General features: G+C 41.0%; 1 non-coding gene across 1 annotated transcript; it reads right to left on the bottom strand.

The window, feature by feature from the left end:
* Window positions 1–4,812: 4,812 nt before the first annotated feature.
* LOC144764553 (U2 spliceosomal RNA) lies at window positions 4,813–5,002 on the bottom strand. Its single transcript, XR_013596609.1, has one exon. It is a non-coding gene; the product is annotated as a U2 spliceosomal RNA (small nuclear RNA).
* Window positions 5,003–15,897: the final 10,895 nt, after the last annotated feature.

Consider the following 15,897-nt stretch of genomic DNA (forward strand, 5'->3'; position numbering starts at 1 on the left):
AGCAGCCCGGGTGCTGATAAGCCTTCCAAAATTGTGTGCAGTTTCTCAGACTCAAACAGATCTGCACAGGCTATCTATCAGGACACGTATTAAGTTTAAAGCCCTATGCTGGGCTCACAAAGCCTTACACTAGGTTGTTCAACTTTTCTTTCAAGAAACATTTAAATGGTATTCACCCTCATGCACCCTGTGGGCCAGTGCAGATAGATTAATAAGAACTCCTAGAATCAAAATGCAGACGGGGAAGAAGCTTCTTCCATGTTACATCACAAATGGTGGAACTCCATGCCCGACCATTATTTAATGCAAATTAATCTCATAATCTTTAGGAAACTGCTAAAACCTGGCTTTTCTGCTCGGCAATCTAAATCTCAACCATTCTGCCTTATTGCAAGATATATTATCTGACACTAGCGCCAAGACGCCATTATGGTATTCGAGTGCTCTACAAATCTATTAACATAACATAGGAAAAGGTAGCCACCAGAAATGCGTGTCAAGTCAAATCCGAAATCGTGAAGCAGGGCAGACCTACCACAAGAGTCGGGAAAAAAACAAGTTGCACAAAAGAAGAAATCTGCCAAACTCCACAAAACAAGTCCAGGAAAAAAGAAATCACTACCAACAAATAACATTTTGACCCCCTGTCTAATCTATCAGAAATAGAAAATCATTATATCTGGTGAAGAACTTGAGGTTATGAGGAAAATTTACTGATTTTCATATGTTTCAATAAAAAGAGTTTTAAAAAAAAGAAGAAATGGAAAACATCAATACAGATGCCAACCCCACACATACCCTGCCACAACAGACATAAAACCTCCTTCCTAGGTAGCATTGCATACAGCGACATCAATGTGCCACCAAGAGAGTCAAAATCCTTGTTAGAGCAGGAAGGTGTAAAGGCAAAATAAAAGGCGGGTTACCAACACCCCCACTATACAAGTTCTGATGGATAAAACAAAAGCATTTCAATAGCAACCCTGAATGTATGGGGTAAAATATAGGCCATTAAGAGAAAACACATACTGCAATATCGTTACCTTATTAAAGCAGGCATAATATGCTTGCAAGAATGCAACATTCCACCTATGCAAGACTACTATAGTGACGCCTCAATGGGTAAAGGGGCCCTCCACCTGGTCAGCAGGAGGAAGCAACAATGCAGGTGTAGCTATACTTTGTAGACACAATAATATCCTATTCACTAAGAAAATGTTAACTGCTAATAACTTCAAGGTATGCAATGTATATGCACAAATCAGAAAAATTGAATGAGCTAAAATGTTTCACGCATTTCTTACAGGAACCATCACCACATTCATAGCAGTGGATTTTAACTGTAACACGCATCCCTAAGACAGGATAGGTAATAATACATGAACAAACCTAGATAAATAATCAAATGCATGGTTAAAAAGGCATGCAAATGAGAGATATGTATACTGAAAAGAACCCCAAAGGGACAGGGTTTACATGGCAATCTGACAAAGGAGACATTTCCTGCAAAATTGATTTCATTTTTGCCTCCAACACAATCAACTCTGTTAAGGCACACATTGAGAACAATTCTCTGTCATACCATAGGACCCTAATCATTGACTGTTTACTTGACACAGAACATAACAAAGGAAAGGGTTATGGATGAATCCATATTAGAAGATGAACATATATTGATCAGCTACAAGGTTGAATATAAAAATGGAAGAATGCCAAACACAAATTTATGTTACAATGAAAGCGGTGGGGATAAGTAAGAAAGAAAAGCAAAACCTTTTTTTTTTTACTGTGTGTGTTAGGAAAGCTAAAGAATAAAGCTTTAAGTATGATGACCTGCAAAGTAAAATACAACTGTAGGATAGGCTTTAAGAAAAAAACATACTTAATAAATGGTTTATGGACAAAGGCAAACAAAACATTTTTAATTCATGAGTGAAAAACTTTAAGGAGAATGTAAAAAGTACTTGATTTTTCTTTAAAAAAAAAATCAGCACAAACACATGAATGCTTAAAGAGACAGAAATGGCTGACTACAAAGAGGAAGACAAAACTTACATTGAATTGTAGTAGATTGTAACAATTTGTATCAAAATAAGAATATTTTCCCCTCAGCATGTGCAGAATAATTGCACACAATCCAGAATGTTTTATCACCACAGGAAAGAGAAGGTTTCGAATGACCTTTTGGAGTAGTAGAATTCCTAGAAGTGCTAGCATAAACTTCAGCTTCTTATCAGGATAAAGAAGGCTTGTCACGGAAATACTGCAAAACTGTCTCATCAATATTTTTTGTCAAAACCTCATGCAAATGTTAAATGAATGTGAAAAAAAAGAGTTCCTTGCATACTTCCCCACCAGTATCATCTCCTTAATATATATTTTAAAAAAAGGAGAAAGTAGATGGCAAGTTGCTAATCTAGGTGCTAATTAGTAGGCTGAAAAAAGTTCTCCCATCCATAGTTTACAAGAACCGGACATGTGCCATCCCAGATAGAAGGATTTGGGACAGCCTCATGATAACGAGAGAAACAATTCACCTGGCTGTAAACTGAACCAGTCCTCAGGAGTTTTATTACCCTACAAAAAGCCTTTGACAATGTTACACATTACTTCATGTTTCAAGTTTCAGACTTCATGGGCCTCTCAATTTCCTTCATTGAAACAGAACCAATGACATACAAAAATGCATCAAGTCAAGTAATATTAAACTGCTTTCTTTTAGCGACTGTCAGAATATAATTGGGAGTCAGACAAGGATGCCTCCTGTCCCTGCACTTTTTATATTTGCCATTGAACCTTTCCTAAATACAATCAGGAACTTATTTACCAGGGTGTAGAGGAAGAGAGAGTTAAATATGGACCATTGAACCATCTTTTGTTTACTTCTTGTGCATCATTACATAGGGATCAAACATGTCAAGTTCTTTCAAAAGCCTCAGCGCTCACAATAAATCAAGATAAATCGGTGTGCATAACAATTAGGCAGTGGAAAAACATGGCCAAATCAACGGTCAAGACTATTAGGGACCCAATAAAAAACTTGGAATAAGCTTCGACACTGAAACCTTAGGTGCCAAAAAATGGGCCTCAAGGTTCTCAGTTATGGTCTAGAAGATGATTTTCTTAGATTCCTTCCTAAAGTGCTATGTGATAACTTTTTGAGTTTCCACGTCCCATCTTGTGTGCTCAAGTTAATAGAGTTGCTGCCGTTTGCTCTGCAGCTTCCTGAACCACCTAGTCTTTATCTGTGCATCAGCTCTGCTTGCATCCTGGAAAAAGCTCTGGAAACTGTCCTTCACCCATTCCCACCACTCACTGGCGAAGTGAAAGAGGTCCTTCATGTCTCTCCACTCTACATACACAACTCAGAGGTTCGCCACCAACATCTTATTTTCCAGCAACAAGCAGTTTGGCTACTAAGACCCTGGGACAGAGTGAAACTTTGCTGTAAGTTTCCCCTAAAAACTGACTGCTCTGTGGTCACATAAGTGGACAGTGAGCATGGAGCTTCGCCCAGGCTTTACCATCAGGGAGGTGAATAGGAAGTCGATCTGAGATACTCTAGAAAAAAAATTCTGCCATATGAACCCATGCTCCTGATGACATCTTGGAGGGATGCCTCCCCTATCATCTCCACCAACAGCCTGGATGTCACGTCCATCCCCACAGAGTCTGACCCAGTGCATCCATCCATTTCAAAAGTGCAATTATAATCAACACCCATCAGAGTGGTCCTGGAGGTCAGGAGTTGTATCTGGAGCCCCCTGAACATCTCGAGCCAAGCATTATTCTCGGGGGTCATAGAGATTGATGAGCCTACCAGGCTCACTGGCCCACAAGCCATCCACGACCAGCACTCCGACATTGACCTGCTCCGCAACCTTGTCCGTGATAAAATACCTCCCCTTTATTAGAATGGTGACTTCGATGATTTGCAATAGTTTCCTCTGGAATAAAACGATGGCCCATGCATCAACTGCCGTGTGAGCTGTCTGTACGACTGGGTGTATGGAATCCCACATTCCTGCAGAAAGCAGATATCTCAGTTTTGGGCAGCCGGGAAGTGCAACGTGCCAATCCGCATGAACTGGTCTTTCACACATCTGACTTTTAGGGTGAACTATGAAACAGCCATTGTCTCATCGCTAGCAGTCAGTATCTGGGTCAAAACCTCTAATGGGGTTAAAGGCCCTGAGCTGTTCTACTTGGGGTGCTGCGCTGCCTGCTGGTCCTGCTCCGACTCTCCTGTGCTCTCTTCAGTGCCTCCGATGAACACCTCTGTTCCTACTTCCGGGATCCACTGTGCGGCCTCTCCTGTGGCTCCAGTGGTTCCCATTATGGTGGAGGTCTTAGAGTACAGACCTCCTCCTGGTCCTTTTTTTCTTCTCCCATCTCTTCGTTTTCTTCATTTTTTACAGATGATGTCATCATTTTCCTCTGTACCAGCCTTGTTGATGTTCTTACTGGCTAGGAAGTCTTCTTTCCTTGTCATCGGCCGCTTCCTGCTTCCCCGCTGGAGGGCTGTGTCCGGCGCTGCAACCTCCTCCACCTTTCTCAGACTTGGGTTCAGGCGGTGATGCTTCCTGCGGAGTCGCCTGTTTTGGCATTGGTCCGTCTGTTTCTCTGCTTCTTCCTTCTCTTTTGCTTATTTCTGGCGCAGAGATTGGGACCTGACCTGACTCCATTTCTCTGTGATCACATGTCCTACTCACTGCTATCTAGGGAGCGCAACATTACTGGGCTCTTGGAGCTGACCACAGGTCCTTGTCGAGCACTATTTTGCGCTCCTGGTGAGCAAAACAGATACCAGCACACTGGTATCCCACCTCCTGCTTTGTTAGAAGTTAGTTGGGCCTTTTCTGAAATTTGGATACATTTGCATAACATGCTAATTTACTTCGACTCAAAGTCCCTAAATTTATCAAAATTACTTCCACTAATAGTGGTTTCAAAATGATAAGAACATATACTACACTTGATTTTAGCCAAAAGGCCAGGTCAAGGCTGAGGCTCCTGGTGTGGTGGATGAAGGTGTAAACACCTCCCTCAGGGGTACATCTCTGGGCTCCTAGGGCTGCTGGGATGGGCCTTCCACGGACCTGGCTGAAGATATAAGGTTGGAGGGAACCCGGAGCTTACCTCGCAGGAGCTCCATTTTGGCGGTGACATGTTCAGCAGTGACCTGTGTCATTAGATGTGCATCAGATGCCAAAGAAGCCCAAGAGAAGTTGAAGCAACAACTATGAGGTAAGGCCCCAGTCCACAATCTCACCTCCCTCCGACCTGCTCGAAAATTCCTGGCTCTTTAACATCTAGAGATAAAGATACGTTGGTGCGGTTGAAGAGACAGACTGCTGAAAGCTGCAGTGTGGGAGCTTGGCACTTGTTCCTGGCATCCGCAGTCTCCCTGTGGCAGAATGGACAGAGCCAAATCCTGTGCCTTTTTCGATATCTAAAAGGGTACAAGGCTTGTTTCTCGCTCGTGGTGCATTGCCGCTTGTCATTGCAGCAGTTGGACTCAATGACGTTAGAGCAGATGCAGTCTTCTTTGTTTAATTTACAAGCACCTATTGAAGGCATGACACGTCCGATATTATCAGCCTTACAAGGGACCAACATACGCCCATTCAGAGGTGGTGGTCAAGGCCACCTTCTCTAAAATGTCAGAAGCTACTAGGGCTTTTGATTTTTTGGAGTGGGGAATCTTGTGAGGGGGGAAGAAAAATAATGTGCTGTTTTTAGTGGAAGAGTTTAGGAAATGAGAATTCAATGAGGCTGAGAGATCCATTGAATGTGTACAGGAGTTCTCAAGTCGAGGTATTTTTGTTGTTTCCTTCTCTAGTGAATCTGTTGGTAGAATGTTCCAAAAGAATGCTATGCTGCCCTATCCCCTCTTTTTTCATAGCCACAATGGATCCATTAGTCTGTATTTTACCGGATAACCACGCACATCATGGACTACAATTAACATATGGTCCCCTGATACTTTCCCTGTATGCAGATGATATATTACTCTTCATTTGGCACACACAGGATAACCGCCCCCCATTAATGCGAGCAAAATCACGATACATGGAACTATCAGGACTCCGTGTCAAGTGGAGGAAGTCAGAACTTTTTCTGTTGACGGACACCTCTAGCATACCACCCTCTGACCTCCCCTAGCAATGGGCTGCATAGGGCACTAAATCTCTCAGTGTGCGCATACACAGGGACAGGGACCGGGACCAGATTCTGCAACGTAATTACAGCCCGGCCGTGGCCTCTCTCACAGCTCAAGTGGACCAATGGATTAAACTACCCCTTTCCATGGCAGGACTTATAGCTATAATCAAAATGGTAGTTCTCCCCAGGTTCCTATACTTATTCACGGTCACCCCATCCCACTCCCGCAGACATTCTTCCCCATCTTGCGCAGCACTCTACAATGCTTGGTATGTGCGGGGGGTCACCCACAAATTCGCTGGGACATCTCGTGCTCCCCTATGATCGAGGGGGATTCGGGATTTTTGCTTCTATTATCATGCCGCCCAGTGCCATTGCACTTATTGGTGGTACAACCCTGATGCAGGCATCAGGGCTGTACAACTAGGACTACTCCATTCACAGATACTACCCAAGGGAAAACCACTGGAGATCCGAAACATCTAGACTGTCCACGACATGCTGGGCTTGGTGCAGAATGTCAAGATTAATGGGTGGGGGCCTTTTATACTCTGGAGATCTTCCCCTTCCCTACAACCCATGGCTCCCCCTAACTAAGGAGACACTGGCAATACGCATGCTAGACCGTTATTCATTGCATATAATGGGGGATCTATTTCCAAATGGACATGTCCTACACTTAACTGACACCATACCAGCACAATATATTTTTTTAGATGGCTCTGTTCGTCTTTAAGAGACTACACAACTTTGCATTCCCTCATGCCCAGATACCCATTACCACCGGATGACTTTCCATCCCTGCACATATTGAGCAGGGTTGCAGACAGTAGCCATATGGCATCTAGACTTGCCCATTCCTGCATGGTGCCACCGCACGAGCACTGAGCAAGTGGGAGGGAGAATTAGGGATGCAGCTCACGGACCAAATATGGAGCAACTGCTGCAACCAAACAAGAAAATGTTAATTAACCAGAGGCACAAGCTATTGCACTTTAAATACTTGCATAGGTATTACTTCTCTCCAGGCAACATGATCAAATTTGACCCCTCCAGATACGATCGATGTAAAAAAACGCGACGCCCCCTAGACGGATTTCGCATACCTAACCTGGACGTGTCCAGTAGTGGCCACCTACTGGACGGCTGTATACTCCCACATTTAAACTATGTCCGCCAATGACATGTCCCCAGACCCTGTAACTACCCTCCATGGGATACACCCAAAACATCCTGCACCCAATACCGTATCTGGTTTCTCTGGTGCTAATACTGGGTAAAAGGACATTACCCTACATTGTGGTAGCGCCAGGCCACCCACTATATCAGACTGGCTAAATTGCATGAGCCATTGCAAAGGCATGGAGGAGGAATATGCCAATCTGCAACCTCCTGCATCCCACCCTATCGATATCTGGGCACCCTTCCGTGCATATCTCCAAACCTTAACATTAGGCATTTCTACTCAGTCCTCTTCCCCTGAACCACCACGAGAGACATACTCCCCACATACCTCTTAACAGACTCTCTGGAAGATACCACAGCACTGCATTAACCAGGTTAATTGTACAGTTTACAGAGCTGGCAAATATATTATATGTCAACCATATGTCTGTCTATTTTCATGGGATAATGCTGTGAATGGCTGAGATTTTGCAAAGTATAAATAATCGAGAGACACCCTTCAACCAACAGGAACTGGGTAGAAGAAGCGTAACAAACAAGATTCCTATTGGTATTTTTGTTATACTGTTGAACTTTAGTCTAATCATGAAAAAATTATGAAAACATTATTTTTTAATTCTCCGTTAAGTTATGTCAATCAAACACAATCTTCTTGTTATTAGTAGAACCACAAAGGCACTGAAATTTGAAAAAAGTCACTGTACTTTATTATATTAAAAAACAATACGCTTAAAATTGTATTCACAAATACATCTATGACTGCTATTCTCACTGGGGATAACAAAACATACGTTTTCCTTTATTTACCTTTTCCCCCACCAGTCAAAGGATTGTTAATACAATGCCTAATGCACATATACAATTGTTCAAAAAAACATTTATCATTATTGTAGTTGTATACTACACTAGTAACACACAAATATTGCACATTCAATTATCACACCATTAAATTAAATCCAGAGGTTTTTACGTCGACGCGTTTCGGTGGACCGGCAGATAGCCCCACCTTCCTCAGGACAAATTAAAACACAACAATCTGTGGATAAAAAACAGGTATAAGAAACAAGTATAAAAATACATATATGGATACAGGCTTTCTCATAATTTTCAGTGCATTTTTTTACCCTTAATCACACCCACCCTCTTATTCAGGTGCGTGCTATTTGTGGTCCTACTTATTATTAAATCCTTTATACATGATGTGTTTATAATTAAAAAAAAAAACAACCCTATTCACAATTGTGTCCACTTACTGGGCAATGTCTCCTATATCGGGCCCTGGTTTTAGGTTCATTAGGCTGTTTGCCTGGGTTAAAACCAAAATTTATCTATTCAGTTTATAGAAGGTTACATACCTTTAAAGACCAATAGCCATTCGTCGTTGTGCTGGTCTATGTGACTCAATTACGAGATAAACAGTATGATTAAAACCAATCCCTAGGGAGGACAAAAAGTATTATTTAATATTGTCCTAATTAGTCATTTACCAAAACATAAAGATTTTTACTGCAAAAACTCACCCTTCAATTTTGTCGGGGGTACATATATTCCATTACACTATGCAGCTCCTGACTTTTGTTTTTGATTTACAGGTCGCTGTATATCCCTGAGTGATATTCTGCTTTCTGTGGAATGATGTAAACCAATTTTTAGTCATATTATTCCTTTGCCCTATTTCTCTAACTGTATTCAGTGTTTAAAGGGCGCTTACCTTTTGCTTATCTTTATCTTGATTATTGTTTATATTATGCCACTTTGTCCATACTTCGTGTTAATTCAATTGTCCACGTCTTTTAATCTGTTGGGACATATTACATCGTCTTTATTATCTCAATTTCTTTGCATCTTAACTTTTTATATCAAGTTATTGTTAATAGCGGCTATCTTTTAAGTGAACCCTCGCTCTTATTCTGTTTACAATTACGTAATGATTGCTTTCTCAATGTATTTATTTAAAGTTTATATGCCTGCTACAAATCATCCGGGGTGTTCTCACTGTGGGCATTTGTCTCCCGAGCTTACGATTTACTCTATGTCTATGCACCCCCTCCTTTACAATTTCACGAAACAAGTACTTCTAACATACACGCGAGAAGTTTCTTCTCTCATGCCATTACTGGACAGGTATTTAAGAATTCAGTACCAATTGTACGTTTTTAAGGTTAACGTCTCTGTGAGTAATTGTCTCCCGTTGCCCTATCTACACTCACCCTCCTTTACAATTACGATGGTGTGGTATTTCACAAACCGAAGCGCAATAATCGCTTACCTCAAGTACGCTGTGCTCTTTGCGCAAAAGCAACCGTGCTCTCAGGGGTCAAAACAACCGGCGGGGGTTGAACTCTGCGTTTTTCGTTGGCATGAGAGAAGAATCTTCTAGCGTGTATGTTAGAAGTACTTGTTTTGTGAAATTGTAAAGGAGGGGGTGCATAGACAGAGTAAATCGTAAGCTCGGGAGACAAATGCCCACAGTGAGAACACCCCGGATGATATGTAGCAGGCATATGAACTTTAAATAAATACATACAGAAAGCAATCATTACGTAATTGTAAACAGAATAAGAGCGAGGGTTAACTTAAAAGATAGCCGCTATTAACAATAACTTGATATAAAAAATTAAGATGCAAAGAAATTGAGATAATAAAGACGATTTAATATGTCCCAACAGATTAAAAGACATGGACAATTGAATTAACACGAAGTATGGACAAAGTGGCATAATATAAACAATAATCAAGATAAAGATAAGCAAAAGGTAAGCGCCCTTTAACCACTGAATACAGGTAGAGAAATAGGGCAAAGGAATAATATGACTTAAAATTGGATTACATCATTCCACAGAAAGCAGAATATCACTCAGAGATATACAGCGACCTGTAAATCAAAAACAAAAGGGGCAGCATAGTGTAATGGAATATATGTACCCCCGACAAAATTGAAGGGTGAGTTTTTGCAGTAAAAATCTTTATGTTTTGGTAAATGACTAATTAGGACAATATTAAATAATACTTTTTGTCCTCCCTAGGGATTGGTTTTAATCATACTGTTTATCACGTAATTGAGTCACATAGACCAGCACAATGACGAATGGCTATTGGTCTTTAAAGGTATGAAACCTTATATAAACTGAATAGATAAATTTTGGTTTTAACCCAGGCAAACAGCCTAATGAACCTAAAACCAGGGCCCGATATAGGAGACATTGCCCAGTAAGTGGACACAATTGTGAATAGGGTTGTGTTTTTTTTTAAATTATAAACACATCATGTATAAAGGATTTAATAATAAGTAGGACCACAAATAGCACGCACCTAAATAAGAGGGTGGGTGTGATTAAGAGTAAAAAAATGCACTGAAAATTATGAGAAAGCCTGTATCCATGTATGTATTTTAAACTTGTTTTTAATACCTGTTTTTTATCCACAGATTGTTGTGTTTTAATTTGTCCTGAGGAAGGTGGGGCTATATGCCGGTCCACCGAAACGCGTCGACATAAAAACCTCTGGTTTTATTTTAATGGTGTGATAATTGAATGTGCAATATTTGTGTGTTACTAGTGTAGTATACAACTACAATAATGATAAATGTTTTTTTGAACAATTGTATATGTGCATTAGGCATTGTATTAACAATCCTTTGACTGGTGGGGGAAGAGGTAAATAAAGGAAAACATAGGCTTTGTTATCCCCAGTGAGAATAGCAGTCATAGATGTATTTGTGAATACAATTTTAAGCGTATTGTTTTTTAATATAATAAAGTACAGTGACTTTTTTCAGACATTGAGATTTTGCAAAGACAATACATTTTTTTTTAAGTAGTAGTCCTGGGAAGGATATTAAAAAAGCAACGGATTGACATACAGGCTGCACTGCGCTCCTCCACTGAGACAGCATGGAAGAGAGACCTGCAAGAAAGGGCTTTAGTGGCGTAACTGCATATTGAGATAGCCAGATTGAACTACAGAGCAGTAGAAGAGATATATGGTTGGGCAGAGATGACTAGAAAGCTAACAGAGTCTTAGGAAATAGAGGGCTCTCCACCCTTTGGCCCACACAGAAGTTGAGTAGATTATATTAGAAACAACTTTACATGGGCCCAGTCAGTCTTAATAATGTCATATTAGAGAATGCCATGGGATGAATACCCCAAAAGGTACTGCGTCTATCTACATGAATAACAAACTGGAGCTATGGAATAATCATCAAACTTCTCCCCACCTGTTCTTGAATATGTGATAATGAAAGGATGCATACATATAATGTTGGCATAAATTCATTTGAAAGGTTTATCATGCAATGTTAAAGTTTATAAATGCGGATAAGAAAAAAAAGAAAAGAATGCTACACTGCATAGATCTAACTAGACACTAAACGGACTCACCCCGACACACGTTTGCCCCAAAAGAAGTGGTGTTAGCAGTGTATATGTACAATCTGTTTACCAATCCCCGCATGATTTACATGTTGTTCAGTTATTATTGCTCAATCATAAAAGGGAGGTCAGAACATTAAAACTGTGGCATGTGGGAAGGCAAGAGGAAATACGTAGTGACATTTAAAGCTGACCCAATTAAATAGATGGGTTGGATACCCCATCTTACCTGTTACCACTAGGATTCCGAGGAGAGTAACAAGTGTGCACCACAAACCACAGAAATAAGTGACAGCCAGGTAATTGGCCTGGAGACGACTCTTAATCTATAACTCACTATCCATAATCAATTCAGACTGTGTAGTATGGAAATGATGGCTTGTTGGTGTAGAAATCTTCCCCAGAATAGTAGATATGGCTTACTCTCTGTTTTTTATCATCATGTCCGTAACAATTGATTCCTGAAATGTGAAGGGCATGGGTAAGGAGTTAAGGTGGGATATGGAACTCGATTACTGCAATGGTTGCGAGCGAATGTAATCTATTTGCAATAATGCCACCTAGGCTTCCAGCAAAATTACAAAACCTTGTGTGAAGTATGGCAACATGAGCCATCTATATGGTCAAAAGGATTTAATAAAAATTATGGGGTTGTGGTCTTATCCAAAAACAAACCATGGCAATTATTGGATGAGAAGGTTCTCTGCCCAGGGAAGGTCATATTGCTCTCGCTATTAATGGATGGTAGCCCTTTGAGGTTATGTAATGTTTATGCATCCACTACAAAACCTGAACTTGAACAATTATTTCAACCAACTTTCAAAAGGTGCTATCCCGCTTCTCTTAGTAAGAGATTTTAACTGCGTCACACACAAAGATAGGCAAGCCGTTCAGGTTGTGTACACTTTGTGATATACAAAGGAATAATATCCCTCCTGGTACTGGCTTTATCTGTGAGACAGATCATGGTCAAACTAGGTCCCATTTGAACTATTTTTGCCTCAAAACCATTTTGTGCTGAGAGGAGCTTGGTCCACCCTGGTACCGTTTCTGATCACAATCTGGTGACACCAATCCCGGTGTCAGAGAAGTCTCAGCAGGCGCTGGGGTCCTGGAAGCTAAACTGCAAGCTTCTTGCTAATGCCACTATTTGAACAACATATGCAGCCTGACCAGAAATTGGCATGCTATAAATAAAGTTTTTCCAACACTTATCAATGGTAGTGCTAGGTAAAAATAAAAACTAAGGCCTTATTAGAATCAAGGACACCTAATACACAAGGCACAATGGAATGATTTCCCAAGGTTGCAATAGTGACTTATCTTATTACAGCAACTAGTAGAAGGGGGAAGGATGTGAAGAATGACATCAGCTAAACCAAAATATATCTGAATGCATGGTTGAAAGGCAAAAGCAAGACCACAATGTTCCATTCCAGTGTGAAGAACTACTAAAAAGAAAAACATGCACCTTCTTTTTGAAGAAGGCGGTCACCTCACATAAGCTGCTGAATGTGTTACAAAAGAAACATGTAGCCAGGCTTTTGAGGGTGGATGTGTGCCTACACATTTTAGGGGGAACTTTATGCATGCTCACCTGATACAAGATATAGATGACTATTGTGAAGTTTTGTCAGAATGCCTCATCAATGCAGGGCCAGCACTAGGCAAAGGCAGTGTCGGCATCTGCCCAGGGCACCCTCACTTCGTGAAAATGTGGTCTTTCAAAGTGAAGTGGGCCTCCTGATTTTCAGCAGTTAGCCCACCTGCTACCCAGGGCCCCCTCACCCATCCGATCATATTACAAATCTATATTTAAATGTTGTTGTCTTGACCTTGCTGCAGGGTGTGATGGCATTACTGGGAGTGCAAAGCTTGAGGGAAGGGGGCAGAGAGTGGGGAACGTAACAGCAAGCAGTTGGGACAGCCAATATGTTCGCCCGCAGTTTTTAGGGGCGGGGAAGCGCCTCTGTTAAATACCTGTCATCTTGCCCTTTGTGTAATCTGTTTCCATGGCAATGTTTGTTTCCATGATCTGCCAGACACAGATAAGGAGAGGTGGGTGTGAGAAGGAGGGAGCGAACAGATCATCTGGCTTTTGTTAACCTTTGCATTCACCCACACCAAAGGTTTTTATGCAAATAGGTATATGCATTTTAAATGTATGCAGAACTGTCATGGTAGGGCAGTTTTTTTAGGAGGTGTCTTGTTACTGCTCTGCTGCAAAGCATGGGATCAGGCTGCAAGGTCCAGTTGTATGTCCCCCTTCCCTGGGCTTTGTAGCCATAACGTAGTGCTGCAAGGCCCCGGTAGGTAGGCCCCTTTCCTGAGCCTCATAGCTAGGGTTGTCACCTGGACAGCTTTCCACTGGTGGCACCAGTATTTTGAGATCTCACAGGTACAAAAATGAACAAAACCACTTAACACTAGCATTTTGCAGCCCTTATCCTTACATTATTTAAACAGAATATATAAATAGAAAGCCCTTTTAGATGTGATCAGGAGCCGCTTTGATGATCCATGTCTAGTCATTAAACAAAACAATTAGAAAAGTTATGTTACAAATAAATGCATTCAATTTTGAATCAACAAGAAATGGCTGGTATTTTTCTTTATGAAAAAACGTGGCAACCCTCCTCGAACAGCTCCATCAGGCAGCAAGTTTCAGGTGTGGGGCCTTCTACCCTGGGCATTGTAGCTAGGGTTGCTGCCTGGCTAATTTTCTACCAGCGCCACCGGTATTTTGATCTCTCACCAGCACAAAAGTAAACAGAACCACCTGACACAGGTATTTGTTAACTATTATTCGTGCATAATTTAAACAGCAAATATACATAGAAATCACTTTTAAATGTATTTTAGAGCCACTTTAATAACCCATGTCTATTCAATGAACAAATAGAGAAAAGTCACGTTACAAATTAATGTACACAATTTTGTAAGAAGTCCTATTGAGTAGCACATACCAGCGTTTTGAAACAACAAATGAGCGGTATTTTTGTCTTTGAAAGGTGACAACCCTATTCCCAGTTCTCCATCCCGCTCTATGGTCAAGGTTTGAAGCCCCTTTCCCTGGGCCTTGTAGCCATTTTGTAGTGCTGCAAGGCTGCTGCAAGGCCAAGGGCAGGTGGGCCCCCTTCTCTCGCAGCGCTACTATGCAGGAACCAGGTTCAAGTCCTGGCGTCGGCTCAACATCCTGTGATTTTTGTCAAATCACTCTAATCACCATATCTAAAAGAATATTCTTACCTTTGGTAATGTAACTGGTGTCCGTGTAAAGCATGCCAAAGACCTTGGGCTGAGTTTGTGATATATAAACTGGAGGAAAAAAACACCCCAAAATGCTGTTTGCCAATAACTCCTGTCCTGGCACTGTTGCTTCCACAGTACAGACCGATTGGTGGCTGGGAACTTAAGTGAAGGATTTAATTTCTGTGCACATTTATGGTGTAGGCAGTGCAGTGGACGTCCCATAGTACAGGTGTAAAATGTGCCCTCATAACTACGCTAATAACCCTGCTGTAGTTCCAAAGTGAATGGGCATAAAGATGGCTTTACATTTTGCCTTTATCTTGTTTCATTTGCTTTGTATTCAAAGTCAAAGGTCAAATGTAAGACTATGTCTTTAGACAACTTGCTGCTTATTTTTATTATTTTTTTTAAACAAGGAGAGGGGTGTTTACTGTTCTTTCTCTTCAGTGCAAAGTGGGAGGATTTTGTAAATTGAACTATGGGACAATATCTCTGGTAAGAAAGGAAAGTATGGTCACTAATGAGCCAGCCCTGCCAAGTTTCCCAGCTCCATGCATGACATACTGATCCAGGCTAGGTTTATTATAAAATTATAAAACAGGACTGCAATTCCCAGAATTCTAAAACAAAAATCTGGATTTTTAATTATTCACAACAATATCAATACTGTAACTCATTTATCTGATACTACTAACAAGCAGTGGTAAAGCCTATAGGCAGGGCCACTGGGATTATGCAATTGGGCAGCCTCAGCAATTTTCAGATTAATACATTTTTTGCTGCTCATGCCACATAATCCATCATCTGCTGCATAATCTGAATATTTAACAAAAACGTTTGTTTCTAGCTTGAGCATATCAAAAACTACTAAAAATGCAACAACATGTGTTGCAGTGCAGTGGAAGGCCCTTTGCAAAGCTGG

This window comes from Lissotriton helveticus, chromosome 6 (genome assembly GCF_964261635.1).
Source record: "Lissotriton helveticus chromosome 6, aLisHel1.1, whole genome shotgun sequence".
Taxonomy (NCBI): domain Eukaryota; kingdom Metazoa; phylum Chordata; class Amphibia; order Caudata; family Salamandridae; genus Lissotriton; species Lissotriton helveticus.